Source organism: Cherax quadricarinatus, chromosome 70, assembly GCF_038502225.1.
Source record: "Cherax quadricarinatus isolate ZL_2023a chromosome 70, ASM3850222v1, whole genome shotgun sequence".
In the NCBI taxonomy this organism is placed as follows: domain Eukaryota; kingdom Metazoa; phylum Arthropoda; class Malacostraca; order Decapoda; family Parastacidae; genus Cherax; species Cherax quadricarinatus.
Window position 1 is genome coordinate 13,673,261 of NC_091361.1, and position 27,441 is coordinate 13,700,701.

Genomic DNA, 27,441 nt, shown 5'->3' on the forward strand with positions numbered 1-27,441 from the left:
TCTAAACTGTTTGATACCCTCATCACCTTATTCTTATCTATGTTCACTTTCAACTTTCTATCTTTGCATACCCTCCCAAACACATCCACTAACCTTTGCAACTTCTCTTTAGAATCTCCCATGATAACAGTATCATCAGCAAAAACTGTGTCACCTTCCATTTAGTATTTGATTCCCCATAATTTAATCCCACCTCTCTCTCTCCAACACCCTAGCATTTACTTCTTTTACAACCCCATCTATAAATATATTAATAACCATGATGACATTACACATCCCTAAGACCTACTTTTACCGGGAAGTAATCTCCCTCTCTCTTACACACCCTAATCTGAGCCTCATTATCCTCATAAAAACCTTTTACAGCATTTAGTAACTTACTACCTATTCCACACACTTGCAACATCTGCCACATTGCTCCTCTATCTACTATATCACATGCCTTCTCTAAATCCATAAATGCAATGAAAACTTCCCTACCTTTATCTAAATACTGTTCTCATATATGCTTCAATGTAAACACCTGATCTACACATCCCCTACCCACTCTAAAGCCTCCTTGCTCGTCTGCAATCCTACTCTCTGTATTACCAATAATTCTTTCAATTTTAACTCTATTGTACAGTTTACCTGGTATACTCAGTAAATTTATTCCCCTATAATTTTTACAATCTCTTTTGTCCCGCTTCCCTTTATATAAAGAAGCTATATATGCTCTCTGCTAATCCCTAGGTACCTTCCCGTCTTTCATACAGTTATTAAACAGAAATACCAACCACTTCAACACTGCTTTTAACATTTCTGTCATGATCCCGTCAGTTCCAGCTGCTTTACCCCCTTTCATTCTACGTAATGCCTCACGCCCCTCTCCCTCACTCACATCCTGCTCTTCTTCACTCCTAAAAGATGTTATACCTCCCTGGCCAGAGCATGAAATTACAGCCTCCCTTTTTTCATCGACATTTAAAAGTTCCTCAAAATATTCCCGCCATCTAGCTTAATACCTCCAGTTCCCCATCTACTAACTCCATTACTCTGTTATTAACTGACAAATCCAGTCGTTCTCTAGATTTTCTTAACTTGTACATCTCACTCCAAGATTTTTTCTTATTTTCAGCAAAATTTCTTGTCAGTGTTTCTCCCACTCTATCATCTGCTCTCCTTTTGCACTCTCTCACCACTCTCTTCACCATTCTTTTACTCTCCATATACTCTGCTCTTCTTATAAAAATCTGCTTTGTAAAAGCCTAGCATAAGCTACCTTTTTCTCTTTTTATCACACCCTTTACTTCATCATTCCACCAATCACTCGTCTTTCCTCCTGCCCCCACCCTCCTATAACCAAAAACTTCTGCCTCACATTCTAATACTGCATTTTTAAAACTATTCCAACTCTCTTCAACCCCCCCACTACTCATAGTTGCAATGGTCCACCTTTCTGCCAATAGTTGCTTGTATCTCACCCTCCTCTCCTCCTCCCTTAGTTTATACATTTTCACCTCTCTCTTACTGTTGCCGTTTTCCTTTCGTCCCATCTACCTCTTACTCTAACTGTAGCTACAACTAAATGATGATAAGATGTATCCGTCGCCCCTCTATAAACATGTACATCCTGAAGCCTACCCATCAACCTTTTATCCACCAATACACAATCTAACAAACTACATTCATTACGTGCTATATAATACCTAGTATGCTTATTTATCTTCTTTTTCATAAAATATGTATTACTTATTACCAAACCTCTTACTACACATAGCTGAATTATAGGCTTCCCATTTTTATTTGCCCCAAGCACCCCAAATTTACCTGCTACTCCCTCCACAACATTTTTACTCACTTTTGCATTGAGATCCCCAACCACCAGTACTCTCTCACTTGGTTCACAACTCTCCACGCACTCACTCAAGATTTCCCAAAATCTCTCTACACGTCTCTCTTCACCAGGTGCATAAACACTTACTTTAACCTACTTTTCACATCCAACCCTTATTTATTCATTTATATTCCCTCTTTTCCTGCCATAACTTATTCTTCAACATTATTGCCACTCCTTCTTTAGCTAGAGTCCTTTACATGTTGGTACATGAGGTTTTCCAGTACTACCTCCATCATCTTAGCCCTCCACGTTTCTGGGCCTCCATGTGACTCCAGCTTTGCCCTGTTCACATGAGCCCTTCTTGCCAATTCAGTCAGTGTATCAACCATTGCTCTGTTACTCTCATCATAGTCTTGCTTTGGCCTCCTGCTGTTCTGTGGTGGATTATACATCACTGCAATTACCACCTTAGGACCTCCAGACTAAAGTGTTCCTATTATGTAACTCTTGCTTCTCCTCTGTCTCCTTTCTCCAGCTCGTCAAACTCCCATTGGTTTTTGATGAGCACTGCCACTCCTCCACCCCCTCTGTTCACTCTGTCTTTCCTCAGGATCTCAGGCAGGTGAAACTGCAGGTCAAGAGAATGTACAGAGAACCTTTACTGCACGTATAAGTTCCATCAAACACCTTAACTACTGGGAACGCCTGGAAGCACATGACTTGTACTCACTTTAGCGCAGGGGAGAGAGATGTATCATAATTTACACCTGGAAGATTCTGGAGGGACTGGTCCCTAATCTGAACAGAGAAATCACTACCAACGAAAGCAAAAGTCTTGGCAGACGATGCAACATACCCCCAGTGAAAAGCAGAGGCGCCACTAGTACACTAAGAGAAAACACAATAAGTGTCCGGGGCCCAAGACTGTTAAACAGCCTCCCACCAGCCATAAGGGGAATTACCAATTGACCCCTGGTTGTCTTCCAGTGGGAGCTGGACAGATACCTAAGTTAGTGCCAAATTAGCCGGGTTGTGGTTCGCACGTTGGACTACGTTCGGTCAGAAATAACAGCCTCGTTGCTCAGGCCCTGATCCACCCGGAGGCATGGTCATGTACCGGGCCGTGGGGGCGCTGATCTCCGGAATACCCTCCAGGTAGCCTCCCTGACAGTAGTCACGGTGGTGTTATTCCCACTGAAGCCTCCCTGACATTAACCACGGTGGTGTTATTCCCATTGCAGCCACCCTGACTGGATTCATGGTAGTGTTCTTATTAGTGTTCATTCAATAGATTTAACATTAACAAAAATACGAACAGCAGAACTGATCATATTGTTCATTAGTGTAACGAGGAAGAACATTAATGCACTCACTAGAGTTAACATTAAAACAACTAGATATATTTCAGTCTCTGTGAGATCCCAGGAAGGTATCCCAGTATTGCATAAACTCAGCTACCTCTACCTTACTGCTCTTCTGTGTCACTGTACTATCCTGTTCTTCTTTGTTCCTGCACTGTTCTTCTGTGTTACTGTGCTCTTCTTCTGTTTCACTGTACTGTTTCTCTGAGTCACTGTACTGTTTCTCTGAGTCACTGTACTGTTTCTCTGAGTCACTGTACTGTTCTCCTGTGATACTGTACTGCTCTTCAGTGTTACTGAACTGTTTTTCTGAGTTACTCTACTGTACTGTTATTCTGCATTAGTTCTTCTGTATTGTATTGTTCTTCTGTGTTACTGTACTGTACTGTTCATCTGTGTTACTGTAATGTACTTACTTCTAAGTTACTGTACTGTACTGTTCTTCTGTGTTACTGTATTGTAGAGTTCTTCTGTGTTCCTGTTACTGTACTGTCCTTCTGTGTTACTGTACTCTTCTTCCGCGTTACTGTACTGTACTGTTCTTCTATGCTTCTGTACTGTATTGTTGTTCTTCTGTTTTACTGTACTGTTTTACTGTACTGTTCTTCTGTGTTACTGTACTGTATTGTTCTTCTGTGTTACTGTACCGTACTGTTTTTCTCTGTTACTGTATTGTACTGTTCTCTGTGGTACTGTCTGTGTTACTGTACTGTACTGTTCTTCTGTGTTACTGTGTACTGTGTTCTTCTGTGTTACTGTATTGTACTGTTTCTCTGTACTGTTCTTCTATGCTTCTGTACTGTATTGTTCTTCTGTTTTACTGTACTGTATTGTTCTCCTGTGTCACTGTACTGTACTGTTCTTCTGTGTTACTGTACTGTTTTTCTGAGTCACTGTACTGTTCTTCTGTGTTACTGTACTGTTTTTCTGAGTCACTGTACTGTTCTTCTGTTTTACTGTACAATTCATCTGTTTTATAGTACTGATCTTCTGTGTTACGGAACTGATCTTCTGTGTTATTGTGCTGCTGTTCTGTGTTACTGTACTGATATTCTGTGTTACTATAATTTTCTGTGTTATTGAACTATTTTTCTGTGTTACTATACTGGTCTTCTATGTTACCGAACTACTCTTCTGTGTTTTTGTACTGTACTTGTTTTCTCTGGTATTGTACTATACTTAACTTCTGTGTTATTGTATTGCATTGATCTTCTGTGTTACTGAACACATCTTCTGTGTTGTTGTACTGTTGTTCTGAGCTACTGTATTGTTCTTCTGTGTTACTGTACTGTTTTTCTGAGTCACTGTACTGTTCTTCTGCGTTACCGTACTGCATTTTTCTTATGTGTTACTCTTCTGTTCTTCTGTGTTATTGTACTATGCTGTTTTTCTGTGTTTTGTAATGTACTGCTCTTCTGTGTTATTGTACTGGTCCTCTGTGTTACTGAACTTTACTGTTCTTCTGTGTTATTGTACTGCGCTGTTCTTCTGTGTTTTGTAATGTACTGGTCTTCTGTGTTATTGTACTACTGTACTGTCTTCTGTGTTATTACTGTACTGTTCTTCTGTGTTATTGTACTGTACTGTCTTCTGTGTTACTGTACTGATCTTCTTTGTTACTGTACTGGTCTTCTGTGTTATTGTACTGTACTGTTCTTCTGTGTTATTGTACTGTACTGTTCTTCTGTGTTATTGTACTGTACTGGTCTTCTGTGTTATTGTACTGTACTGTTCTTCTGTGTTATTGTACTGTACTGTTCTTCGGTGTTACTGTACTGTACTGTTCGTCGGTGTTACTGTACTGGTCTTCTGTGTTACTGTACTGTACTGGTCTTCTGTGTTATTGTACTGTACTGGTCTTCTGTGTTATTGTACTGTTCTGTTCTTCTGTGTTATTGTACTGTACTGGTCTTCTGTGTTATTGTACTGTTCTGTTCTTCTGTGTTATTGTACTGTACTGGTCTTCTGTGTTATTGTACTGTACTGGTCTTCTGTGTTATTGTACTGTACTTGTCTTCTGTGTTATTGTTGTGTACTGGTCTTCTGTGTTTTGTACTGTACTGTTCTTCTGCGTTATTGTATTGTACTGTTCTTTTGTGTTACTGTACTGGTCTTCTCTGTTACTGTACTGTATTTGTCTTCTGTGTTATTGTGTACTATTCTTCTGGTTTACTGTACTGTACTGATCTTCTGCGTTGCTGTACTGTATCGTTCTTCTGTGTTACTCTTTTGTACTGTTCTTCTGTGTTACTTCTGTGTTCTGTGTTACTGTACTGGTCTTCTGTGTTATTGTACTGTACTGGTCTTCTGTGTTATTGTACTGTACTGGTCTTCTGTGTGTACTGTACTGGTCTTCTGTGTTATTGTACTGTACTGGTTCTTCTGTGTTATTGTACTGTACTGGTTCTTCTGTGTTATTGTACTGTACTGGTCTTCTGTGTTATTGTACTGTACTGTCTTCTGTGTTATTGTACTGTGTCTTCTGTGTTATTGTACTGTACTGGTCTTCTGTGTTATTGTACTGTTCTTCTGCGTTATTGTATTGTACTGTTCTTTTGTGTTACTGTACTAGTCTTCTCTGTTACTGTACTGTATTTGTCTTCTGTGTTTTTGTATTGTACTCGTCTTCTGTGTCATTGTATTTTTCTTCTGTTTTACTGTACTGATCTCTTCTTCAATGTTACTGTACTATTCGTCTGGTTTACTGTACTGTACTGATCTTCTGCGTTGCTGTACTGTATCGTTCTTCTGTGTTACTCTTTTGTACTGTTCTTCTGTGTTACTGTACTGTTCTTCTGTGTTACTGTACTGTTCTTCTGTGTTACTGTACTGGTCTTGTGTATTGCAACATTGTTATTTTGATGTACTTCTCTTGTATTATATTGTTATTCTGTGTTGCTGTACTGCTTTACGTTATATATGTTTTATGTGTTACTATGCTGTTTTTCGTTATATATGTTTTATGTGTTACTATGCTGTTTTTCTGTTTGTATACTGTTTTTGTGCCACTATGCTGTTTTATGTCTCACTTTACTGTTTTATTTGCTATTACACTGTTATATGTGATGCATTATTGTTTTGTGTATTACTATACTATTTTATTTGTTACTTTATTGTTTTGTTTTTACAATACTGTTTAATGTATTAGTATACTGTTTTATATATTACTATACTGTTTTATATGTTGCTATACAATTTCATATGTGCCTATACTGTTGAATGTGTTACTGTACTGTTTTATGTTACTGTACTGTTCTTATTTGTTACTGTACTGGTGATGCTGACAAACTGTCGTAAAGGTCACTTTTATCCTGAACTGTACTTAAGTGTTGTCTAATGTACTCTTCTTGCGTTTTGCTGTACCAATTTTGTGTATATCTTTAGCGTTCTTGTATATATATTCTTGCTGTATCCCTTGAGGTAAGCTAAAGTTTCTACTCTGCTATATTCACCGAACACTTCAAACTTTCCCAGTGCGCTCTACTCAACAGTGTCTCCCACACTGACATTTATGTCTCTCCAAGCAATTGTTTTGCATCACTCAACATTCCCAACACATTCACTTAACATCTTCCACTGTTATTCTTGTCTGTTTACCAGCGATTAAAATGCAGTGAAATGCTACCTACTAGTTTTACAGCACTACTGTTCAGTAGCTACGGCATAGGTTTCCTTCCAATGCTATAACCTACGGCAGTTTCTTAGGTTTCCTTCCAGTGGGACTGAAGTCACTATGGTTCAGTAGCTACGGCAGTTTCTTAGGTTTCCTTCCAGTGGGACTGAAGTCACTATGGTTCAGTAGCTACGGCAGTTTCTTAGGTTTCCCTCCAGCAGGACTGAAGTCACTGTGGTTCAGTAGTAACGGAAGTTTCAGAGGTATTTTTCCAACAGTGAAAGTTATTATACGTTATACGTTCAAAAAAATACTTTAGTATTAAGAACAACTTCACAACTAGGTTAGTCACTCTGGTTACAATATCTTCGACACATTCAAAAGCATAATTATGTAACCTTTCAATAAATACATGTTCCACTATTTAAAAGATCTTCATAATGAGAAAAGTCTTTAGTGACAGAAAAATTGCTGACCATCACAAACATAAAACAAAAACTCTCTAAAAAAACGCTTCCAATTTTGGAGATCTCATTTAGTGACAAAAACAGTTTTATCAGAGCATCTTACAGCCTGGCCGACACGTCTCCTGGCCGACACGTCTCCTGGCCGACACGTCTCCTGGCCGACACGTCTCCTGGCCGACACGTCTCCTAGCCAACACGTCTCCTGGCCGACACGTCTCCTGGCCGACACGTCTCCTGGCCGACACGTCTCCTGGCCAACACGTCTCCTGGCCGACACGTCTCCTGGCCAACACGTCTCCTGGCCAACACGTCTCCTGGCCGACACGTCTCCTGGCCGACACGTCTCCTGGCCGACACGTCTCCTAGCCAACACGTCTCCTGGCCGACACGTCTCCTGGCCGACACGTCTCCTGGCCAACACGTCTCCTTGTTAATGTAATAGATGAACTTCCGTTAATGAATATCATCTGATGTATGAAGTAATTTAGTTAGAAAATCTGTGACCTTTTATACTGATTTATAAACCAACCTTGATAGTTAAGTTGAAAACGATTCAATGAAAATATAAATGCAGAAATATTTCTTTGCAAATAGAGCACTTGAGGAGTTGAGTCAACTCCAGTAGAAAGTTGTAAGTGCAATAACTACTGTCAACTCCAGTAGAAAGTTGTAAGTACAATAACTACTGTCAACTCCAGTAGAAAGTTGTAAGTGCAATAACTACTGTCAACTCCAGTAGAAAGTTGTAAGTGCAATAACTACTGTCAACTCCAGTAGAAAGTTGTAAGTGCAATAACTACTGTCAACTCCAGTAGAAAGTTGTAAGTGCAATAACTACTGTCAACTCCAGTAGAAAGTTGTAAGTGCAATAACTACTGTCAACTCCAGTAGAAAGTTGTAAGTGCAATAACTACTATTAACTTTTAACTCTAATTACAGTAGAAAGTTGTAAGTGAAACACAACAAAAATATATACTGCAACATAGATAATCATGAAATGTTAATTAACCCTTATAAAACTTAAACGAAATTTAAATAAAATAAGAAGAAAAGGAAATTAAGTTTATCATATTAGGGTAATAAAATTAACAAAAATAATTATGAAACATAACTAATACAAATATTAAATATAATATTAAGTGAATATATTTTATATTTATTATATTATGAAATATATTCATGCATTTCAGATTAATATGAATATATTGATATCATCTATTTCCTCGGTTTGATATTATTGCTCAAGTTAATTACAAAACAAATAAAATGAAACGCGAAATCAAAACACTTACAACGTCATATATGTGAGACCTGCTTGTGTCTGCTTACAAAGCTGTGCTTGTTGTAGACAAACACCTGAGACCTGCTTGTCTCTGCTTACAAAGCTGTGCTTGTTGTAGACAAACATGAGACCTGCTTGTGTCTGCTTACAAAGCTGTGCTTGTTGTAGACAAACACCTGAGACCTGCTTGTCTCTGCTTACAAAGCTGTGCTTGTTGTAGACAAACACCTGAGACCTGCTTGTCTCTGCTTACAAAGCTGTGCTTGTTGTAGACAAACACCTGAGACCTGCTTGTCTCTGCTTACAAAGCTGTGCTTGTTGTAGACAAACACCTGAGACCTGCTTGTCTCTGCTTACAAAGCTGTGCTTGTTGTAGACAAACACCTGAGACCTGCTTGTCTTTGCTTACAAAGCTGTGCTTGTTGTAGACAAAAACACCTGAGACTTGCTTGTCTCTGCTTACAAAGCTGTGTTTGTTGTAGACAAACACTTGAGACCTGCTTGTCTCTGCTTACGAAGCTGTGCTTGTTGTAGGCAAACTCCTGAGACGTGCTTGTCTCTGTTTACAAAGCTGTGCTTGTTGTAGACAAACACCTGAGACCTGCTTGTCTCTGCTTACAAAGGTGTGCTTGTTGTAGAAAAACACCTGAGACCTCCTTGTCCCTGCTTACAAAGCTGTGCTTGTTGTAGACAAACACCTGAAACCTGCTTGTCTCTGCTTACAAAGCTGTGCTTGTTGTAGACAAACACCGGAGACTTGCTTGTCTCTGCTTACAAAGCTGTGCTTTGTTCACTAGCTTATGGATTTGATAAAACAAAAAGAGTAATACTTATCTGAATAGAATACGGCATATGTGCGGACAAGCAGCTTATAAACCGTAGGCAGGAGAGGTGCAGCAGTCGTAGATGGTGTCACATTTGTCCAGTGTGGAATTCTTTGCTTGCCTAACCCTTGGGCACGACCTACTTCCACATTGGACAAATGTGACACCACCTACGACTGCTACACCTCTCCTGCCTACGGTTTATAAGCTGCTTCTCCGCACATATGCCGTATTCTATTCAAGATTGATGGGCTGACCACATCGACTCAAGATTGAGGGACTGATTACCTCATTCTCCTCCTGTTCTTCAAGTTTCTCCTGTATGGACTGATGAAGCCACTGTGTGGCGAAATGTTTCCTCAATAAAGATACCCAAGAGTTGCACATGTGTCTAATTTATCAAGATGAGTGCGTACTAGTGAGCCACTAGACACAGAATGTGAAATGAGTGCGCTACCACTGAGTCACGAGACTCAATATGCGGTGTGAGTGTGCTGCGAGTGAGCCACGAGACTCAGAATGCGAGTTGAGTGTGCGTGCACATGACTATCCTATGGGCGAGGAATCTTTGAAAGTGTTAGTCAGTTGCTCTTCAGACAGGAAGCTGAAAATCGCAGCTGTCTATACCTTCCAGCTGAAGCCTAATATAATGTGGTTATGAGATCTGCCAGCTTTTACGTTATTTAATGATATGGTAATTATATTTTAAACTTTAGACTTGTAAAATTTTAAATGGTTTTTAAAATAAGATATTTCGTAAAGTTTAATTTTTTTTTTTGTAATTCTGTAATTATTGTTAATCTGAAGATGGGAATAGAAAGTCTAAAGCGCTGTCATAAAAATTGCCTTGTCGTTGGCTCTAGTGAATAATTTAGAGATCACTCTCTGTATAGGCTACTCTGTTAACCTATGAACGAAATTCATGACATACATACCACACAGACGGGTTTTCCTCTGCTGTATGGTTTATTCAACATGTATATTCAATATTGCACTTAACTTTCGATGAGTTCATTGAATAATAATGAATAATTCTCTGAGAATATGACGAACGAGTTCAGAAACATTGCTCCGTCAATCTTACACAAACAGTGATCTAATGACCCATTCCAGTGTCACAGGACTATTACGAAGAGCACACACAGGTTTGTGAAGTATTCAAATGAGCACTTACTGTAATACACTTATAGCAAAACCTGATATAATTAAAGCACATTCATCAGCTTCATATTTCAATGAGTTTTCAATCTTCTGGCAGTTCATCTTCCACGTTTATATACATGGATGTAGAATCACCTGGCTCTTACTGTTTATATTGATTTATCTTGTAGTTTCGCCAAACATAAGACATTTTATTTTTTGTAACAGCTGTGTCAAATAATGCTGATTTGCACAAATTGCTGTAATCTACCTCTTCAAATAGTGGTCCATCTTTTTTTCCTATTTTTAAATAAACCTTTAATTTAAGAGATGGCATATCTAAAAACTGGCACGTGACGCTCAGGATCCTGAAATCTATAAAGGTATAAAGGTAAAGGTGCAAAGGTGAAGAAAGGAACCTGAGCAGTGGCCGGACAGCATGGAATGAAGCTGAAGATCAAGAGGTCGACTGGAGAGGTAGAAATAATAAAGAAGCAAGAGACTGCTGTGAACTTCGAAATATTTCTGTGTGCTACCAGAAGAATGGGAGTCAACTACTGGGAACGTCGCAGTGAAGAACAACAAGGAAGGTAAGAATATTGTGCTTGTTGGGGACAGTCAGTTTAGGTACGTGGATAGGGCCTTCTGCTTGAAGGAAAGGAGTAGGAGATAGAGGGCGTGCTTCCCTGGGGCTGGGATGGAGGATAATGTTAGCCGGCTTGACATCATGTATGGTAATGGGACCAGTCCTATTTGCCTCAGTGTTGGAAGCGATGATGTAAGAAAGCGTAGAAGTGAGGATTTAGTTAGAAGATATAGGGCAGCAATAGACATTATTAGGAAGAAGGGAGGAAACCCTGTTATTTGTGGAATTTTGCCAAAATGGGGTGTTGTAAATGAATGGCTGTCCAGAGCGATTGGTATAAATTGCTGGCTGGACAAACACTGTAAGGATAATGCAGTACCATTCATTGAAAACTGGGACCACTTCAATGAGCGAAATGGTATGTATGCCAGGAATGGGGTTCACTTATCCAGGGCAGGTGTGGGATTTCTCGCTAGCTCAGTTGAGGATGTTGTTAGGGCTTTAAACTAGGATTCGTTAGAGGTATGATTTTAGTAATGGAAAATAATGAGTGTCGAAATATTGATTTAGGTTTTGATATCATAAACCTTAACAATAACAGTCATCGAGTAACACAGGGTAACGAGAGTAACATAAATTGTGTAAAAGAAAAGCTGAATAGAAAAAAGGCTCACAAGAATAAGCACATTAATGTATGCTATAATAACTGTCGAAGTACCAGAAATAAAATTAATAAATTACGTTTGGTAGCATGTGCTGGGAACTATGATGTCATCGCAATAACTAAAAAATGGTATAATTTAAAGAGTCGGGATATGGTTGCTGAGTGTCATATTCAAGAGTTTAAGTTGTTCCATGTAGATAGATAAAACAGGTATAAAAACAGAGGGATCAGTAACAGAATCAGTTTTGGAAGAGTTTCTAGAATGTCAAGAATAACTAATTCTAGGTGAAGTATACCGACCTCCAGACTTGGATTACGACAGCGGGAGATTTCTTTGGAAAGAAACTGTTAGAGCTTCTAGACACAATAAGATAATGATAGTAGGGGATTTTAACTTTAGTCAAATTGACTGGATTTTTTTGATCGGTAAAATGGAGCTCAGTGACTTTATGGAAGACGTTCAGGACTGTTTTCTGAAGCAGTGTGTAACAGAACCTACCAGGGTTCATAATTTGCTAGACCTGGTCTTGTCAAATAAGAAAACACTCGTAAATAACCTGGAGGTCGCTGAAGAGCTTGGCGCAAGTGATCATAAATCCATTACTTTTAGCATTTCCTGGGAATACGAGAATAATGACAATACTGTAAAAGTCTCTGATTTTCGTTCTGCCGATTATAATGGACCCAGGGAACACCTGTCTAATCTTGATTGGGGGTAATCTAGCTAATGATTTTATTGACGATGATCATACTTACGATTACGAAGGGATCTCTGCGTTTATGATCTTGTCTTAATAATGTACAACGTGCTCTGAGTATATATATTCCCCAGGGAGAAATTAGGCCAAATACTAACGATCCCAAATGGTTTAAAATTTTCTCACAGAAAAAATAAGAAAATCAGAAAGCCTAACATTTGTTGATGGAAAGGTATACTCATTGAATTATTTCAATAAAATTGGCAAATTGGCACGTAGACGAGACCAAATCAATCCAAGCACGTCTCTAGGCAACCCTAACCATAGTTTAAGATAAAAAACAGATCAGAAAATGCATCTTCCAGTTCCTGCCTGGAAAATAATTTGTTTTCTTAAATTGGCAAACCTAGGATTTGGAAAACCTGAAATCGGTGCGACGCTTTCTTTGGGGAAAAAGAATCATAGCGTTAAAAGTTTGAAGATATTCTCCAACTATCTCGAAGAATTCATCAAAATCAAGGCAAATTTCGTAACTCGTTTATTTACCGTCCGATTTTCTCCAGTTTTGGTGCACAAGACAAAGTGTTCTCACTCTTTCTTGAAAATATTTATAAAAAATATACCTCAAACAACAACTGAGAAAAGACTGATTTACTGAAAATGCCCTGTGGGTTGATGTCATTCTTATATGGGGCTACGTAAGGTTGTTTGGACACTTGGTGCCGAGAGAACAATGCTAATGAATTTTTTTTTTCCTTTGCTCGATTTCGTTGATTTTTTTACCAGAGACTTTAGGCATATTGAGCCTCATGTGGTGAAAGTTGCATCAAGATCGTCCAATAAATAAAGTTATAAAAAATAAAAATGTGAAAAATTGGACATGGCAACACTTATAGCAACGCAAGTCAATATTGGCAATCTCGAAATCATTGTTGATAATCACAAATGATAAAGTAATGCCAAATTGACCATCTAATGGATATAAATAATGCAATAACATGTTTTATGGTACCCAAAAAAAATATTATGTCTTGACTTTATTTAAATTTTTTTTTTTTTGCACTTTACATCAATTTATGCAAAATTGAAGGTATTATTACCCAAGACAGCTCCATTACAAAGTCAAACAGGCTCCCCTGAATAACTTTTGTAAAATTCAGAATGATCGGTTCATAAATAATGGTTTTACCTCAGAAAAATACAAATAAATGCACTTTTGAAAAAAATCAACAAATACATTGAACATTACTATACAGTGGGTAAAAATACTCATAGTGCCTTTATACGTTTATTGAGAGTAGAACTGGTTATATAGACATTATTCCTGAAGTTCCATGAAGATCCCTTTGTCCTGAAGTTCTCTGGTGGCCGGCCAATCATAAAAATCCATCCCAATCAATCTGAAAAGAAAGAAATTAATTCCCAGTGATTATTCCCAGTGATTATTCCCAGTGATTATTCCCAGTGATTATTCCCAGTGATTATTCCCAGTGATTATGTACAGATACATGTAATTGCACCCATATATGATATTTATACACATAACAATATAAAAATATACCAAAAAAACACTAATAATTACGTACCTATGACTGGATGTAGGTGGACACATGATTATCTAAATGTCCTCAGCAGGCAGCAGTGGAGGTAGTAGTTGTGGTAGTAGCAGCAGTGGAGGTAGTAGTTGTGGTAGTAGCAGCAGTGGAGGTAGTAGTTGTGGTAGTAGCAGCAGTGGAGGTAGTAGTTGTGGTAGTAGCAGCAGTGGAGGTAGTAGTTGTGGTAGTAGCAGCAGTGGAGGTAGTAGTTGTGGTAGTAGCAGCAGTGGAGGTAGTAGTTGTGGTAGTAGCAGCAGTGGAGGTAGTAGTTGTGGTAGTAGCAGCAGTGGAGGTAGTAGTTGTGGTAGTAGCAGCAGTGGAGGTAGTAGTTGTGTAGTAGTAGCAGCAGTGGAGGTAGTAGTTGTGGTAGTAGCAGCAGTGGAGGTAGTAGTTGTGGTAGTAGCAGCAGTGGAGGTAGTAGTTGTGGTAGTAGCAGCAGTGGAGGTAGTAGTTGTGGTAGTAGCAGCAGTGGAGGTAGTAGTTGTGGTAGTAGCAGCAGTGGAGGTAGTAGTTGTGGTAGTAGCAGCAGTGGAGGTAGTAGTTGTGGTAGTAGCAGCAGTGGAGGTAGTAGTTGTGGTAGTAGCAGCAGTGGAGGTAGTAGTTGTGGTAGTAGCAGCAGTGGAGGTAGTAGTTGTGGTAGTAGCAGCAGTGGAGGTAGTAGTTGTGGTAGTAGCAGCAGTGGAGGTAGTAGTTGTGGTAGTAGCAGCAGTGGAGGTAGTAGTTGTGGTAGTAGCAGCAGTGGAGGTAGTAGTTGTGGTAGTAGCAGCAGTGGAGGTAGTAGTTGTGGTAGTAGCAGCAGTGGAGGTAGTAGTTGTGGTAGTAGCAGCAGTGGAGGTAGTAGTTGTGGTAGTAGCAGCAGTGGAGGTAGTAGTTGTGGTAGTAGCAGCAGTGGAGGTAGTAGTTGTGGTAGTAGCAGCAGTGGAGGTAGTAGTTGTGGTAGTAGCAGCAGTGGAGGTAGTAGTTGTGGTAGTAGCAGCAGTGGAGGTAGTAGTTGTGGTAGTAGCAGCAGTGGAGGTAGTAGTTGTGGTAGTAGCAGCAGTGGAGGTAGTAGTTGTGGTAGTAGCAGCAGTGGAGGTAGTAGTAGTAGTTGTGGTACTAGCAGCAGTGGAGGTAGTAGTTGTAGTAGTAGCAGCAGTGGAGGTAGTAGTTGAGGTAGTAGTTGTGGTAGTAGCAGCAGTGGAGGTAGTAGTTGTGGTAGTAGCAGCAGTGGAGGTAGTAGTTGTGGTAGTAGCAGCAGTGGAGGTAGTAGTTGTGGTAGTAGCAGCAGTGGAGGTAGTAGTTGTGGTAGTAGCAGCAGTGGAGGTAGTAGTTGTGGTAGTAGCAGCAGTGGAGGTAGTAGTTGTGGTAGTAGCAGCCATGGTGGAGGTAGTAGTTGTGGTAGTAGCAGCAGTGGAGGTAGTAGTTGTGGTAGTAGCAGCAGTGGAGGTAGTAGTTGTGGTAGTAGCAGCAGTGGAGGTAGTAGTTGTGGTAGTAGCAGCAGTGGAGGTAGTAGTTGTGGTAGTAGCAGCAGTGGAGGTAGTAGTTGTGGTAGTAGCAGCAGTGGAGGTAGTAGTTGTGGTAGTAGCAGCCGTGGTGGAGGTAGTAGTTGTGGTAGTAGCAGCAGTGGAGGTAGTAGTTGTGGTAGTAGCAGCAGTGGAGGTAGTAGTTGTGGTAGTAGTAGCAGTGGAGGTAGTAGTTGTGGTAGTAGCAGCCGTGGTGGAGGTAGTAGTTGTGGTAGTAGCAGCCGTGGTGGAGGTAGTAGTTGTGGTAGTAGCAGCCGTGGTGGAGGTAGTAGTTGTGGTAGTAGCAGCCGTGGTGGAGGTGAGCATATTTGCGGGGCTCCTATATTTTGTCTAACTTGTTTCTGAACATGAAATGGTGGTAATAGCATCAGTAGCGGTGTCACCAGGTAGGTGGTTAGCATCGTGGCGGCGTCACCACGTGGTGGTACTAGCATCGTGGCGGCGTCACCACGTGGTGGTACTAGCATCGTGGCGGCGTCACCACGTGGTGGTACTAGCATCGTGGCGGCGTCACCACGTGGTGGTACTAGCATCGTGGCGGCGTCACCACGTGGTGGTACTAGCATCGTGGCGGCGTCACCACGTGGTGGTACTAGCATCGTGGCGGCGTCACCACGTGGTGGTACTAGCATCGTGGCGGCGTCACCACGTGGTGGTACTAGCATCGTGGCGGCGTCACCACGTGGTGGTACTAGCATCGTGGCGGCGTCACCACGTGGTGGTACTAGCATCGTGGCGGCGTCACCACGTGGTGGTACTAGCATCGTGGCGGCGTCACCACGTGGTGGTACTAGCATCGTGGCGGCGTCACCACGTGGTGGTACTAGCATCGTGGCGGCGTCACCAACCACAGCAGCTGCTGCTCACTTTGCTTGTATAGACCTTATCATTGCTTCTATGTGCCTTTTCCTCTTGTGGCTAATGTTCTTGGCAAACTGTTTCTTCTTTGCAGGCATTGTGTACCAAAAATGTATACAATGAAAGGCAAAAAGTAACGTCCCAAGGGTAGTCAGCTGTCAGACAAAGTGACACACCCCCTCTCTCTTCAGACTTCCAGTCGGCACTGACTTGATATGGTGTGAGCAGCTCCTTCTCACAGCTAACCTGATGGTTGCCAGTTACTATTTAGAAGATCTAGCTAAAAAATACACCAAAAAAAAAGGAAAAAAATACCTGTGATACTGTTTTATGAAGCGAGTCGCGCTGGAGCACGTGTTATTGTTATGGTGAGCTGGGCCGCGTCATGCTGATGACGTAGTTGTTATAATTACGATAGCTTTATATGTAATTATCGTACAGAGACGAGGCGCACACCAAAATGTTGCCAGATCTTTGCTCTATTTTTCGGTAAGATTAACTCATTTTTCATATTTTTTCGATTTTTTGGTGTATTTAGGCTCAGACTCGGCGGCCTGTACCTTTTCTGAACGGCTTCATTGCTTTATCAGCTGATGTATCTTAAGACCAGGATAATACTCATTCAGTTTAGTTTGTGTGAAGGCAAAATAATTTATTTTCAATGCCATAAATATAATTTGGCAACTTTGAATTTTTTTATCAAACTGAACGATCGTAAAAGAGCAGAATGTCACTACAGTTGTAAGGAATTTTAAACCAATACAAAGGGAAACTGAATGATGGAAAACTATTAAAATTTATAAATTTTGTAGCGTTTTGAATTTCGTGAGTTGAGAGAATTCTTAAATGCAGCAGCAATAAGTCACTCTGTCTGACTTTTTTTGTGTTATCCCAGGTTCTGTACACATATGCTGCCATGTATGATAATCTATGTAAGTGTATTTGTGTATACCTGAATAAACTTACTTAGAAGGAGTAATACCAGAACCGCCACTCTGTCATTATATATATATATATATATATATATATATATATATATATATATATATATATATATATATATATATATATATATATATATATATATATATATATATATATATATATATATATATATATATATATATATATATATATTATTCATAAATTTTACATATATCAACAAAAAAAAGAATACACAAATACAGAACTTACAAACACCTAAATATGCAAAAATGTCGGTACATGTCAACCTATGCATGACTAGATCCATGCATATGTGCATACATTCTCACACTTATACATAGGCACACACAAATAAGTTTATATATGTACATGTATATTCACAGGTATATGTACACCCACATGATCAGTACCTACCTGGCCAAGCTTTGATTCGTACGAAGGATTGCGTGCTGTCAGCGGTAACAGCCTGGTGGATCAGGCCCTGATCCACGGAATGACTGGTCATGGACCTATCTGCGGAGGGGGTATTGACGCCCCGAGCACCCTCCAGGTAGATTCCATGTAGATGCATATATATATATATATATATATATACATATATATATATATATATATATATATATATATATATATATATATATATATATATATATATATATATATATATATATATATATATATATATATATATATATATATATATATATATATATTATATTTATTTATTATCACACTGGCCGATTCCCACCAAGGCAGGGTGGCCCGAAAAAGAAAAACTTTCACCATCATTCACTCCATCACTGTCTTGCCAGAAGGGTGCTTTACACTACAGTTTTTAAACTGCAACATTAACACCCCTCCTTCAGAGTGCAGGCACTGTACTTCCCATCTCCAGGACTCAAGTCCGGCCTGCCGGTTTCCCTGAACCCCTTCATAAATGTTACTTTGCTTACACTCCAACAGCACGTCAAGTATTAAAAACCATTTGTCTCCATTCACTCCTATCAAACACGCTCACGCATACCTGCTGGAAGTCCAAGCCCCTCGCACACAAAACCTCCTTTACCCCCTCCCTCCAACCTTTCCTAGGCCGACCCCTACCCCGCCTTCCTTCCACTAGAGACTGATACACTCTTGAAGTCACTCTGTATCGCTCCATTCTCTCTACATGTCCGAACCCCCTCAACAACCCTTCCTCAGCCCTCTGGACAACAGTTTTGGTAATCCCGCACCTACTCCTAACTTCCAAACTACGAATTCTCTGCATTATATTCACACCACACATTGCCCTCAGACATGACATCTCCACTGCCTCCAGCCTTCTCCTCGCTGCAACATTAATCACCCATGCTTCACACCCATATAAAGGCGTTGGCAAAACTATACTCTCATACATTCCCCTCTTTGCCTCCAAGGACAAAGTTCTTTGTCTCCACAGACTCCTAAGTGCACCACTCACCCTTTTCCCCTCATCAATTCTATGATTCACCTCATCTTTCATAGACCCATCCGCTGACACGTCCATTCCCAAATATCTGAATACATTCACCTCCTCCATGCTCTCTCCCTCCAATCTGATATCCAATCTTTCATCACCTAATCTTTTTGTTATCCTCGTAACCTCACTCTTTCCTGTATTCACTTTTAATTTTCTTCTTTTGCACACCCTACTAAATTCATCCACCAATCTCTGCAACTTCTCTTCAAAATCTCCCAAGAGCACAGTGTCATCAGCAAAGAGCAACTGTGACAACTCCCACTTTATGTGTGATTCTTTATCTTTTAACTACACGCCTCTTGCCAAGACCCTCGCATTTACTTCTCTTACAACCCCATCTATAAATATATTAAACAACCACGGTGACATCACACATCCTTGTCTAAGGCGTATTTTTACTGGGAAATAATTTCCCTCTTTCCTACATACTCTAACTTGAGCCTCACTATCCTCGTAAAAACTCTTCACTGCTTTCAGTAACCTACCTCCTACACCATACACCTGCAACATCTGCCATATTGCCCCCCTATCCACCCTGTCATACGCCTTTTCCAAATCCATAAATGCCACAAAGACCTCTTTAGCCTTATCTAAATACTGTTCACTTATGTGTTTCACTGTAAACACCTGGTCCACACACCCCCTACCTTTCCTAAAGCCTCCTTGTTCATCTGCTATCCTCTTAATTCTTTCAATAATAACTCTACCATACACTTTACCAAGTATACTCAACAGACTTATCCCCCTATAATTTTTGCACTCTCTTTTGTCCCCTTTGCCTTTAAACAAAGGAACTATGCATGCTCTCTGCCAATCCCTAGGTACCTTACTCTCTTCCATACATTTATTAAATAATTGCACCAACCACTCCAAAACTATATCCCCACCTGCTTTTAACATTTCTATCTTTATCCCATCAATCCCGGCTGCCTTACCCCCTTTCATTTTACCTACTGCCTCACGAACTTCTCCCACACTCACAAATGGCTCTTCCTCACTCCTACAAGATGTTATTCCTCCTTGCCCTGTACACGAAATCACAGCTTCCCTATCTTCAACAACATTTAACAATTCCTCAAAATATTCCCTCCATCTTCCCAATACCTCTAACTCTCCATTTAATAACTCTCCTCTCCTATTTTTAACTGACAAATCTATTTGGGCCTTTTTCCCAAATCTTCTGCTTCTATCAACTTTTTTGTACTTGATTTGGAAACCTTTCTGTGTAGGCGGGAAAGTTTTTTTTTAAAAAAGATACCTAACTGTTGCATATGTGTCTTTCCTAACAACCTGTCGGGATTTTTTTACCATTTTAATGTTCAATCTGTCGAAAAAGGGAAACCAAAGGGTATCTTGTAAAGACCTGCTATAATTAAACTTCCACTAGTGAGAGGGGCTGGTTTGGGGGGACCCCCCTTTTCCAACATCGGGATTCTTACCCCCTAGGGGCCTACGTCTCACCTTTTGGGCCTATGCCCACCCTTCATTCCTTCCCCCATATTGTTTCATCTAGGGAACAATGCTCTTCTCCAGACTGGGGGACTGACCACCCCAAAACTTTGGGGGTGATGGACTGTTATAAAATTTCGTATCTTTTTTTATCAATTTTTTCTGCTTTTTGATAAAGAAGCCTACTGGGGAAAGGGAAAACTTTCAAAAAAAAAGATACTAACTTTTGCATAAAATAATTTATTAAAACTTCTGGAACACTTTACATTTTTTTTAAACCCACCAGGGCCTTTCTTCCCCTTTTTTTCCCTTATCCCTTTATTAAATTTATCCCCCCAATAGCTGATTATATCTTTCCCTTTCTCCCTTTCCTTTTTTGTTTAAAAACCCTTCACCTTTTCTTTTTTTCCCGATGTTTTCTTTTTCCCCGTATCCCATCTACCTTTTTTTTTCCTTTTGTTAAACTAAAAAAGGATTGACATACCGGCCCCTCTAAAAACATGACATAAAAAATTTTTCCCAAAATCTTTTTTACAATTAACCAAAAACACGGGTTTTTTCCCCCTCATAAATTTTTGTATTTTTATTTATCCTTTTTTTCAAAATATGTATTCCCCAAAACAAAACCCCCTTTTCATACAAACATAAAAGGGTCCCTTTATCATTTACCCCTGGCAAAAAAACTTACCTTTCCCCCCCTTGTTTCTCCTATTTTAGCATTCAGGTCCACTTCCCGGGCCCTCTTCACTTGGTTAAAAGGCCTCTACTTTTCATTAACACCCCCCCAAAATTCTTCTCCCCTCTACATTTTCTTAGTGATACACGTTTATTATCCCCCATTTTTCGCTTTAAACCCTTTATTTAATCCATTTTTCCTTTATTTTCTTTTTTTCTTTTTCCATAACTGACCCTTTTAACCATTCCCTTACCCTTCCCTTTTGCCCCCCAACCCCCAAAACCCCAATTTAATCCCATTTTTTCCCCCCCCGGAAACTCCCCTACCCCCTTAGCTTTTTTTCCCAGGCCGGACATCCAATTTCCCTTTTCATTCATAACATCAGCAATCATCTGTTTCTTGTCACCCGCACTCATCCCGCACTTTCCAAGCATCCCATTTTTTTTTCTTGTTTTTAGTAAATGTCTACAGGAAAAGGGGGTTCCCGGCCCATTGCCCCCGGCTTTTTTATTTTCCCTCTACAAAAACACCCCATGGCTTACGGGGGAAGATTTTTTTTCCCCCAATTCCCCAGGGACAATGAAAAAAAAAAGAAGAAAAAAGAGCATTTAGAAAAAAAAAATAGAAAATTAAATTATATATATATATATATACATGTGCGTGTTTGGAAGTGTGACCAAAAGTGTAGAATGAAGGTATCCCTGTTATCTAGGTGTTTATGTGACAAAAAAAGAAACCAGCAATCCTACCATAAATGAAAAACAGTTACAGGTTTCTTTTTTCACAGTCATCTGGCAGGACGGTAGTACTTCTTTTTGGGTGGTTGCTGTCTACCAATATATATATATATAAAAAACATATATATATTTTTATATATATATATATATATATATATATATTTTATATATAAATATATATTTTTTTTGTATATATATATATATATATATATATATATATATATATATATAATAAAATTTTTTGTATATGTATTATATATATATATATATATATATATATATATATATATATATATATATATATATATATATATATTATTTTAAAAATATATATATATATATTTAATTTTTTTTTTTTTTTCGTTTTTTCTAAAAAATGTTTTCCCCTTTTTTATTAATAAATGTTTAAGAATATAAAATATACGGGGGTGGTAGGAGAAAAAATTAAAACGGCCCCGGGAGAACCTAGATTTTTTCCCGGGAGATACGTTTTGTCTTTTGGAGGATGGGGGCCCCATTCCAGCTGTAGACTTGGGTACTTCCTTATATAATAATAATAAAAATAAAAATTAAATAAAAAAATTAAATAATATATAATTTTAATAATATAATATATCCCCAATTAAAATTTTTAAAAATATTTATTAAAAAACAACCACTGTGAATAATAAAAACCAAGGTTTTTTCCCCAAAAAACAAACCTTTCACTTTATCAGGCAATAAAGAATGCATCAAAGGAAGGGAATGGGGGAAAGCCCCACCCGGACCCCTTTCCCTATAAACCCCCAAAAAAAGGAACCCCCGACGCGCGACACGCGAAATGGAACCCCCGGCAGCGGGGGCCCCCCTTTAACCAAACTTTTTCAAACCAAAGAATTAAAATTTTTTAAAATTTATTATTTGTCCAATGTTTTTTCCCAAATTTTTCCCCAAATTATTTTAAATTTTAAAATGGATCTAATTTATATAAACCAAAGGAAATATATTAGTCAAAAATTCTTTTTTTGAAAAATGACCGAATTATATTTGTCGTCCACAGACTTTCTTGATAAAACTTTTCAACTTTTGAAAATCAAATGGATGGTTATAATCTCCCGGGAAAAAATAGAGCATTGGGAAACTTGTCCAGTTCTAATGCTAAATTTATGTTGTTTTAATCTTAGTTCGAGACTTTTTCCAGTTTTTCCTTCCCTTTATCGTAGATTTTACAAGGAATCTTATGATCATCCCTCAGCATTTTGGGGGGAATTTTTATCAAAAATTTTTTTCTGAATCAAGATTTTTAAAAAACAACTTTGATATTAAAAGTCTTAAAAAAGGATATCAACCAAGTTTTCCTTTGGGGGAGAACCAACATGTTTAGTTGAATAATTTGGGTTTTCCCTTTTTTGGGTTGAAAAAGTATTTCAAATTTTAAAAAAATTTTCAAATTTCGTTTTAGGGATTTCAAATCTTACCTTTTCCCTAAATTTTGATTTTCCCCATCTATAAACTCTGGACTACAAATACTTTAAGCCTCAAAAAAATTGATGGGAAAAAAGTTTAAACCATCTTTACGTAAGAATAATAGTGTACATAGGAACAGTTATTTGTAGGTTTTTTTGTAAATTTTTAAATTTTTAATTCATTAATTTCCCTTAATATTTAAAACTCTAGAAAAAAAGGGAATGAGTTATTTTCCTTTTAAACTCAACAGAAAAGTTTATAGAATGGGCTTTATTTTTAAATTTTCCAAGAAAATTTTTATCTAACTTGGGGCAAGACACAAATATCATCAACATATCTGAACCATTTTTGCTCTATTAGGGGGGGATTATGTTAACAACCCCTTTTTTAAAAAAAATTTTGAAGGGTTTTAAGAACAGGTGAAAAAGGGTTTTCCCCGCCCTACCCAAAAAATTTAGTGTAAAACTTAATTTAAAAACATTTTTTTTCATCAACAATGCAAAGTTTAATAAGTTTAATGATAGTAAAAACGGGAATGGTAAATCATAATTAACGGGTTTTTGAAAGAAACTTAATTTAAAACATCAACGGAACTTTTGAAACAAGGAAAACATCAAAAAATAACCATTTAAAATCATTAAAAAATCAAAAAAAGGGCTTTTAAATTTATCCCAAATAAATCTATTTTTTTTTAACATTAAAGTTAGAAATTTTGGCCCAAAATGGGGTCAAAAAAGTCAAAAGCCCTTTGGATAATTTATTTAAAAATCCATGGGGTTTAAAAATTGGTCTGACTGGATTCCCGGTTTGTGTGTTTTTTTTTAGTTTAAAAAGAAAGGAAAGGGAAATTTGTGGGGAAATTAAAAATTTTTTGACTAATTCATCTTTTTCCTTTTCAAAAAAAAATTTTTTTTGAAATTGCTGTTAACGGGTTTTTAGGGGGTTTGACAATTTAAAATGAAAATTTCCCCTTTTGGGTTTTATATAAAAATTTGATCCATTTATAATTAATAGAATTTTGGGGAAAAATTTAATAATACCTTAGACAAATAATAAATTTTAAAATTTCTTAATTCTTGGGGGAATATTTGTTGGTGGGGTTTTGGGGGAAGGGGGGTGTCTAGTTGTGCCGGGGCCTGCTGCAATGTTCCCCTTTTTTGAGTCGCTCCCTTTTCTTTTTGGGGATGAAAAGTGAGGGTGTGGTCTGGGCCCTTTTTATGCCTTCCTTTGATGCATTACTTTCATTGTTCTGACAAGTGAGAATACCAAAACCTTTTTTTTCTTTCTTTCACAAATTTTTTTCATATTCTGGAAAAACAAGTTTCTGTGATTTATTTTCATATACACACACAAGGGTGTGGTAGGTAACTTTGGGGTGCCAGGTGTAAATGATAATGGCAACCCTTTCATTGAACTTTGTATAGAAAGGGGTTTAGTTATAGGTAATACATATTTTAAGAAAAAGAGGATTAATAAGTATACAAGATATGATGTAGGGCGAAATGACAGTAGTTTGTTGGATTATGTATTGGTAGATAAAAGACTGTTGAGTAGACTTCAGGATGTACATGTTTATAGAGGGGCCACAGATATATCAGATCACTTTCTAGTTGTAGCTACACTGAGAGTAAAAGGTAGATGGGATACAAGGAGAATAGAAGCATCAGGGAAGAGAGAGGTGAAGGTTTATAAACTAAAAGAGGAGGCAGTTAGGGTAAGATATAAACAGCTATTGGAGGATAGATGGGTTAATGAGAGCATAGGCAATGGGGTCGATGAGGTATGGGGTAGGTTTAAAAATGTAGTGTTAGAGTGTTCAGCAGAAGTTTGTTGTTACAGGAAAGTGGGTGCGGGAGGGAAGAGGAGCGATTGGTGGAATGATGATGTAAAGAGAGTAGTAAGGGAGAAAAAGTTAGCATATGAGAAGTTTTTACAAAGTAGAAGTGATGCAAGGAGGGAAGAGTATATGGAGAAAAAGAGAGAGGTTAAGAGAGTGGTGAAGCAATGTAAAAAGAGAGCAAATGAGAGAGTGGGTGAGATGTTATCAACAAATTTTGTTGAAAATAAGAAAAAGTTTTGGAGTGAGATTAACAAGTTAAGGAAGCCTAGAGAACAAATGGATTTGTCAGTTAAAAATAGGAGAGGAGCGTTATTAAATGAAGAGTTAGAGGTATTGGGAAGATTGAGGGAATATTTTGAGGAATTGTTAAATGTTGTTGAAGATAGGGAAGCTGTGATTTCGTGAATAGGGCAAGGAGGAATAACATCTTGTAGGAGTGAGGAGGAGCCAGTTGTGAGTGTGGGGGAAGTTCGTGAGGCAGTAGGTAAAATGAAAGGGGGTAAGGCAACCGGGATTGATGGGATAAAGATAGAAATGTTAAAAGCAGATGGGGATATAGTTTTGGAGTGGTTGGTGCAATTATTTAATAAATGTATGGAAGAGGGTAAGGTACCTAGGGATTGGCAGAGAGCATGCATAGTTCCTTTGTATAAAGGCAAAGGGTACAAAAGAGAGTGCAAAAATTATAGGGGGATAAGTCTGTTGATTGTACCTGGTAAAGTGTATGGTAGAGTTATTATTGAAAGAATTAAGAGTAAGACGGAGAATAGGATAGCAGATGAACAAGGAGGCTTTAGGAAAGATAGGGGGTGTGTGGACCAGGTGTTTACAGTGAAACATATAGGTGAACAGTATATAGATAAGGCTAAAGAGGTCTTTGTGTCATTTATGGATTTGGAAAAGGCGTATGACAGGGTGGATAGGGGGGCAATGTGACAGATGATGCAGGTGTAAGGTGTAGGAGGTAGGTTACTGAAAGCAGTGAAGAGTTTTTACGAGGATAGTGAGGCTCAAGTTAGAGTATGTATGAAAGAGGGAAATTATTTCCCAGTAAAGGTAGGCCTTAGACAAGGATGTGTGATGTCACCGTGGTTATTTAATATATTTATAGATGGGGTTGTAAGAGAAGTAAATGCGAGGGTGTTGACAAGAGGCGTGGAGTTAAAAGATAAAGTATCACACATAAAGTGGGAGTTGTCACAGTTGCTCTTTGCTGATGACACTGTGCTCTTAGGAGATTCTGAAGAGAAGTTGCAGGGATTGGTGGATGTATTTGGTAGGGTGTGCAAAAGAAGAAAATTAAAAGTGAATAAAGGAAAGAGTAAGGTTATGAGGATAACAAAAATATTAGGTATTTGAAAGATTGGATATCAGATTGGAGGGAGAGAGCATGGAGGAGGTGAATGTATTCAGATATTTGGGAGTGGACGTGTCAGCGGATGGGTCTATGAAGGATGAGGTGAATCATAGAATTGACGAGGGGAAAAGGGTGAGTGGTGCACTTAGGAGTCTGTGGAGACAAAGAACTTTGTCCTTGGAGGCAAAGAGGGGAATGTATGAGAGTAAAGTTTTACCAACGCCCTTATATGGGTGTGAAGCATGGGTGATGAATGTTGCAGCGAGGAGAAGGCTGGAGGCAGTGGAGATGTCATGTCTGAGGGCAATGTGTGGTGTGAATATAATGCAGAGAATTCGTAGTTTGGATGTTAGGAGGAGGTGCGGGATTACCAAAACTGTTGTCCAGAGGGCTGAGGAAGGGTTGTTGAGGTGGTTCGGACATGTAGAGAGAATGGAGCGAAACAGAATGACTTCAAGAGTGAATCAGTCTGTAGTGGAAGGATGGCGGGGTAGGGGTCGGCCTAGGAAAGGTTGGAGGGAGGGGGTAAAGGAGGTTTTGTGTGCGAGGGGCTTGGACTTCCAGCAGGCGTGCGTGAGCGTGTTTGATAGGAGTGAATGGAGACGATTGGTTTTTAATTCTTGACGTGCTGTTGGAGTGTGAGCAAAGTAACATTTATGAAGGGGTTCAGGGAAATCGGCAGTGCCTGCACTCTGAAGGAGGGGTGTTAATGTTGCAGTTTAAAAACTGTAGTGTAAAGCACCCTTCTGGCAAGACAGTGATGGAGTGAATGATGGTGAAAGTTTTTCTTTTTCGGGCCACCCTGCCTTGGTGAGAATCGGCCAGTGTGATAATAATATATATATTGATTGATGGGATAAAGATAGAAATGTTAAAAGCAGGTGGGGATATAGTTTTGGAGTGGTTGGTGCAATTATTTAATAAATGTATGGAAGAGGGTAAGGTACCTAGGGATTGGCAGAGAGCATGCATAGTTCCTTTGTATAAAGGCAAAGGGGATGAAAGAGAGTGCAAAAAATTATAGGGGGATAAGTCTGTTGAGTGTACCTGGTAAAGTGTATGGTAGAGTTATAATTGAAAGAAT

At 38.7% G+C, this 27,441-nt stretch overlaps 1 protein-coding gene and 1 long non-coding RNA gene across 2 annotated transcripts in view; one reads left to right on the plus strand and one right to left on the minus strand.

Moving 5' to 3' along the window:
* The window catches only part of LOC128695258 (uncharacterized), a 1,855,180-nt gene that overhangs the window by 162,514 nt on the left and 1,665,225 nt on the right, over positions 1 to 27,441 (plus strand). The window lies entirely within an intron of this gene.
* LOC128696009 (uncharacterized) lies at positions 13,730 to 14,076 on the minus strand. The gene is made up of 2 exons (XR_008408090.2): positions 14,041 to 14,076; positions 13,730 to 13,854 (listed from the first exon to the last, which is right to left on the minus strand). It is a non-coding gene; the product is annotated as an uncharacterized lncRNA (long non-coding RNA).